Genomic DNA, 6,288 nt, shown 5'->3' with positions numbered 1-6,288 from the left:
CCCGGGGAAGGCCCCCCAACCCACCCCCGGGCCCCCCCCCCCCCCCCCCCCCCCCCGCCTGCCATTTCATAGGGGCGCCAAGGGGTAATCAGATTCCACCGGAGGCAGGGTGCCCTCCCACAGGTGGTGCCCCCACTCCCCAGCTCACTCTCCAGAGCCAGGGGGAGACTGTCTCTGAAAGAGGTCTCAACCCCGGGCAGCTTTCCGTCGGCAGAAGAAGAGCCTGATTTGGCCATTTGAGTTTGTCTTTTAATTGGTTTTTCTTTATTGGTTGATAGTCCTTTAAAAACAGGGTGTTTCATCCAAATATCTGGATTCCGAATTCTCTTTAAAAACTGGATAGGAAGGTTGGACAACCATGGGTCCACCACCCACAGAACAACAAATGGGTGGAGCTTGGGGTGGGGGGCGCCACATTCCACCCCCACCCAGCCTGATCCCACCAGCCTGACCGTGTCACCTGCCTGGATCCTGGAGGTTTGCAGGCGTGAGGCCTCCCAGTGGGTAGGATTCCTCAGAGGGGTGCTGAGGGGCAGGTGGAAAACTCCAGGGCACTTTTCATGGGGCTGGAAATATCTTCAGGACTAAGAGGAGACCAAGGCCCAGAGAGGGGAAGCCACTTGTCAACGTCACACAGCATTTCAGAAATCTCCCAACTTGTGGACGGTGCGTTCGGTGCGTTCCTCAACCACATGAGCCAGATGGGGAGAGAGGAGGTCCTGACTCTGGCCCACCATGCCTCCCCTCTCTGCTCCCCATCAAAGCCCGTTAAGACTCCCGTACCGATGCGTGCGCTGTCAGCCCTCCCGGGAGCTGGTTCTGGGGTCCTAGCACCTCCTCGGGCCAGCAAGGACACGTCCGTGGCCCTGGCCACTAGAATGCCCCATCTCAAGCCAGCACCCTCAGTCATGAGGCCTGGGTTCAGGCCCCAGCTCTGCCACAGACACACTGTGTGATCGGTCACTGTTCTTCTGCACCTGTTTCCCCATCTACAGAGAGTAGGTCCTTCAGCTCTATCAGGGAATGCTCTCGATGGAAGGACATCCCCTCTCAAACGATGGACCCGCCTCGCTGAGGCAGGTGGCAGGACCTGGGAACCTGGGTGTAAGTGCCCTTCCAGTCTACACCCACCAAGGACATGGCCAGCCACATGCACCAAGGGGCGCTAACGTGGGCCGACGAGAGGGCCGTTACCTGTGCTCCCCACTTCCAGCCCAGCTGTGGCGAGGAGCTGCCCCCACCCTATGAAAGTCAAAGGGGGCACAGAGCAGACGGGGCTACTATCCTGGTGACAGAAGGCAGGTGCTCGGTCCGAGGGGAGCCTCTTCCTCCAGAGTCCACATCCCCAACTCCCAGACCCATGATGATCACTGATCTTGGGGACCACAGTGTGTGAGGCCGTTCAGCCAAACCTCCCTCCTCGCCCCGAGTCCTGCCAATCCTGTCCCTCTGGAAGCAGGACGAGACCGGAAAACCTAGCCTCGCCTGGCAAGGAAAATGGAGGAAGCCCGGGCTTTGCAGCCAGAGGCTGCTGGGTTCCAATCCCAGCTTGGCTGCCTCCGGGCGGTCATGTCCCTACTCTGAGCCTCAGTTTCCCCCATCTCGGATGATGACAGCAGCCCCCGCTCACTGGAAGCCCACGCCACGCACCAGGCTCCAGGCTCTGTGTAACGTGCATTGCTGCCCGGCATTTCCACATTGCTGGCAAGGAACCTGGGGCCCAGAGAGGGGATGTGGCCCGCCCAAGTCCCGCAGCTACAGGTGATTGGCCACAGGACAAGACCAGACCTGCCTGACCCCATAGCCACAAAATAGTGATCACTGGCAAGCGGAAACTAGGGCATGAGGACAGAGATCCTGGCACAGGAGGGCACTATTATTTCTATGGATGGGATAACCAAGGCCCAGAGAGGGTAAGATACCTGCCTGAGTTCCCACAGCAAACCGCCTTTTGGTTTTCTCCTCATAGCCGGGGCGTCAGAGGAAGAGGGCTGTATTTGGAATCCAGAGACCCATCAGGGCATAGCTTCTGCCCTTGCTGACTTCATGGCTTGGAGCAGGAAGCCCCCCGCAACCGCCCCCAATCCCAGTCCCAGTTTTCTGTAAAATGGGGCTCCCCACACTTTCCTCACAGGCTTGCTGTGGGCACAGGTGGAGGGCATGGGTGTGAAGGCACCCAGAGCCACAGGCCGGGGTGCCTAGTGGTCACCGAGGCAGCCCTACCTGCCACCTGGCTTCCCCAGAGCTCCGCCCAGTTCCTGGCAGGCAGTAGGTGCACATTTAGTATCTGCTGAATGAGAACATCCGGGAGTTCAGGGCCAGGAGCCAGTGGGGAGGAGGGCAGCCCCTGGTCCCCAGGCAGGGAGGAGGCCCAGGGGGCCCCTCAGAGGCCAGGTTCAGCCCAGGTGCCCCCATCAGCATTCAGGTGGTACCCCGGCCTCTGCCAGTACATTATGCAAATGCCTCGAAATGGATGTTTTCATTATCAGATTTAAAACATTGTATGAGAACAGACTCAGTTAATCTCCTGAGCCGGAGAGGGGTTTGGCAGAGCAGCCTGTAAAAAAAATGTCCAATTCTCATCTCTCCCCCTGTCTGGGTAGTTAGGCTGCTCCCCACTCTGTTTGCCCATGAGGGTGGTGATAATGGGAGCATTCGGGCCTCCCCCCTTCTCCCCACTGCTGAGAGGGGGTTGGGGGTGGCCTAGGACGACAGGAAGTGTCTTTCTCTCTCCCTCGGACTGTGACTCCCCAATTCCTGCCCTGTCCCTCCTCGGTTTACAGGAAGAAGCAGACAGCATTGGCAGGACCATGGGGGTCTAAGGTGTGGGCAGCAAGGATGGCCAAGGGGGCAGAAGGGGTGAGATGAGCTGGCACCTCTAGGGCGGAAACGGCATCTCAGCTATGATGATTAGGCAGGGATTGGAGAGGGGGCTTTGGGAGGTCCCTGGTCATCTCCTGGAGAACAGCACAGAAGAGACGCTAAGAACAAGGCTCTGAAGTCACGAACACCTGGATTCAAATCCCACTGTCGCTTGCTTGCCTTGTGACCCAGGGCAAGTTACTTCCCTTCTCTGGGCCTCAGTTTGCTCATCAACAGAATGGGGAGAACGATACCTATCTCACTGAACTGAGCAGGCTCACAGGGGTAAGGCCTACAAAGCACTAGGCACCACGCTGGGCATGGAGCAGGTGCGCCGGGAGGTCGGCTGTTAGCGATTCAGGAGCTGACAAAGCCACCAGGAGGGGATTGACTGAACAATGAACACAGTTCATGGGACATATCTGCAGGATAACCGGTAGGGTCTCTTGAGCAAGCTGTGTAATGGAGGAAAAAGGGGTGTGTGTGTGTGTGTGTGCACGCACACGCATGCACGCACGCCTGGGTGGGTCAGTCGGCTAAGCGTCTGCCTTCGGCTCAGGTCATGATCCCAGGGTCCTGGGATGGAGTCCCACATCGGGCTCCTTGCTCAGTGGGGAGCCTGCTTCTCCCTCTCTCTCTCTCTGACAAGTACATACAATCTTTAAAAAAGAGAGAGAGAACTTAGGGTTGTTAAGAGCCACATGTATGGTCCTAAACAGGATTCTGGGCGTTTGGGTGACAATTAGGGGGAAGTGTAACTACGGCCTGGGAATTAGGGTGCAAACATATTGGAGGCATGTTGCTTAAGCCCTGGGCAAAGGGACTGGCCCAAGCACACTGGGATGGCAGGGTGGGGCCCGACCGTGCGTGCACCTGCAGCCAGCTCCCTACCTCCACAGGCTGCCAGCCGTCCATCCGGCCACTGGGAGCAAATCCTCCCCGACAGAGAGAGCACGGGTGCGAACCGCAGCAGCTACTCTGTCTGCCAAGAGTCGCAATATCTGCCGCCTGTCTCGCCACGTGAGACCTCTGCCAGCCCGGAGAAATTGCCAACTTGAGGCTGTGACGGTGGGTGTTGAATCCACAAGATGCTGCAGAGGCTGGGAGCGGTCCAAATGCTGACTTGGGGAATTGCTCGCCTCCGGCTGGCAAAGCAGACACAGGTGCTTGGGTGACCCGTTCGTCGGGGGAGCTGGAGCGGCGGTGACCCCCCGGGGTCGCAATCTAGGAGGTTTGGACAAACTGGGCTGGCGGCTTCTCACCGGCTCTGTGCACCACCCCGAAATTTCGGAGCTCTGAGAGGCGCTCTAGCTTCTGGCACGGGACAGGGAGAACGCTGAGCGTTCATGAGCACCTACTGTGTGCCGGGCACTGGGCCACGGGCTCTACGTGCTTTCTCACACCCTTGTCTCGAAACCTCTCTCAGGTGGGTGTTGCTAGTTCTTCCACCTTCCAGATGAGGAGGAGGTGGGCCTGGCTCGCCTGAGGTCACGTGGCCAGTGGGTTGGGCAGAGGGGAAGGGAAGCCGGGGCGGAGCTTAATTGACCTTTGGGGTCATCTCATTCAGCGTCCTCAGCCTTGGCCCCGCATTACAGGAATCACCTGGGAGCTCTTGAACACCACCCAGGACTGCGTCCTGCTGAGATTCGTTTAATCAGAATATTGGGGGGTGAGGCAGGCATTCCGGGGTGGTTTTGATGTGCAGCTGGGAGAACCCCAGGCAAGGGGAAGGGGGTAATGCTCCCTGCAAATGAAAACTGTCTACAAACACAATGGAAGAGATCGGTGAGAGATCGGTGGCAGGAGTGGGCGCCTCGAGGCCCCTGTGGTGGCTGGGGTGAGGCTGTATTGGCCGAGGCATGAGCAGTGGGTTGGCCTCTGCTCTGGGAGACACACACAGCCCCCAGGGAGTGAGAAAGAGGGTCTCAAGGAGCAGCTAGGTTCTGGGGGGCCTCAGCCTCTGGACACCTGCCATGGGCATCTCTGGGCGCCCCAGGGAGCTCCCAGGCTGGCCTCCTACAGCGTGGAAACGCTGTCAAGCAGCATCCTCGAGAAAGCATCTTTCGGTCCCGGCTGCTTGTTCAAATGGTGTGGGCAACTTTTGAAAATACCCAGGCCCCGGCCCCACTCTGACCGAGTACATCCAAATCCAGAGGAAATAATGAGCCCAAGCGTGGAAAGCAGCAAGAATCGCCCCGACCTGTGTCCAGGCAGAAGCACGCAGGGGCTGAGGGCAGGTGCTGTAGTCACATCGTTGGACTGGGAATCCTGCCTCCCATGTGGATTAGCTGTGTGGCCTTGGCTGACTTACTCAACCTCTCTGAGCTTCAGTTTCCCAATCTATACAATGGGGCTGAGACGAGCAATTGTTCTCCAAGCCCAGGGCAGATGAAAAAAGATGATGGATCTACAGCGCTTAGAACAGTGCCCAGCACCTGGTAAGAGCTCAATATTCACGTTATTTGTTTTATGCGTTGTGTTTTGAGAAGCAGGCAACCGCCATCAGTGATGCTAGGGCAGGCATCCTCCGTATTGCCCTCATGTCTCTGGCAGTGAGCCCAGGCACAGCCCGGGAGGCCTGGCATGGCGGGCGGGGGTGGGGGGTGCGGAGCTCAGATGCTGCTCTTCAGGCCAGCTCCCACTCACCCTCCCTCTGAAGACCCTGGGAAAGGCACCCGCTGCCCCCTAGTGGCCAAGGGCAGAAGCGCAGGGCCATTTTAACTGCATCCGGAACTCCCTGCCCAGCCCCCACCTTCCTGTGTGCCCCCTGCAGGTCCCGGGCTGTGGTAGCTCCCCGTGGCCATGCGCTAGCTACGGGGGCTTTTTGACGGATTCTGCCGTTTCAGATGGAGCTTTGACTGGTAATATAAAGTTCAAGCAGGGCCAGGTAGGTGCCAGGCACTGGGCTACAAGCACTTGAATCTTTTTTTCCCACCCAGCGAATTGCAGGAAAAAAAGGAAGATTCCAGAACCTACAGGTTTTTGTTTCTAAGGCTCACAAAAGTCTGTGAATTCATGAGTGCTCACGACTCCGGGACCAGGAAGCTTAAAACTCCCCTTTCTGGAAAAGCAGGTAGGAATTGTGCTGGAGGACTGAGGGCCTTCTGGGAAAACCCTACCAGTAGTGTCCCTGAGACACAAAACTGAGTGGCCCAAAGCCCTTCTTTCCTTCAACTCCTTAAGAGCTCCACGGGGGAAAGTGGCTGGAGAAGGTACAGAGGAGGCAGGCATGGGCGGGCTGGAGACTGTACCAGACTGTCATCCTTCTTTCTGGACTCCAAGGGAAGCCCTGGTTGACTCAAGAGCTTCTTATTTCCCCTCTGCCATCTTTTCTGCAAATCCTGTGGGTACAGACTGGAAGAAACTGGGTACATCGACCATGCCTTCGGCCAACCTTGGGACGGGAGGGCAGAAGGCAAAGACCAC

This window comes from Neomonachus schauinslandi, chromosome 14 (genome assembly GCF_002201575.2).
Source record: "Neomonachus schauinslandi chromosome 14, ASM220157v2, whole genome shotgun sequence".
NCBI classification, from domain to species: domain Eukaryota; kingdom Metazoa; phylum Chordata; class Mammalia; order Carnivora; family Phocidae; genus Neomonachus; species Neomonachus schauinslandi.
Note: the sequence above shows the minus strand (reverse complement) of the source record.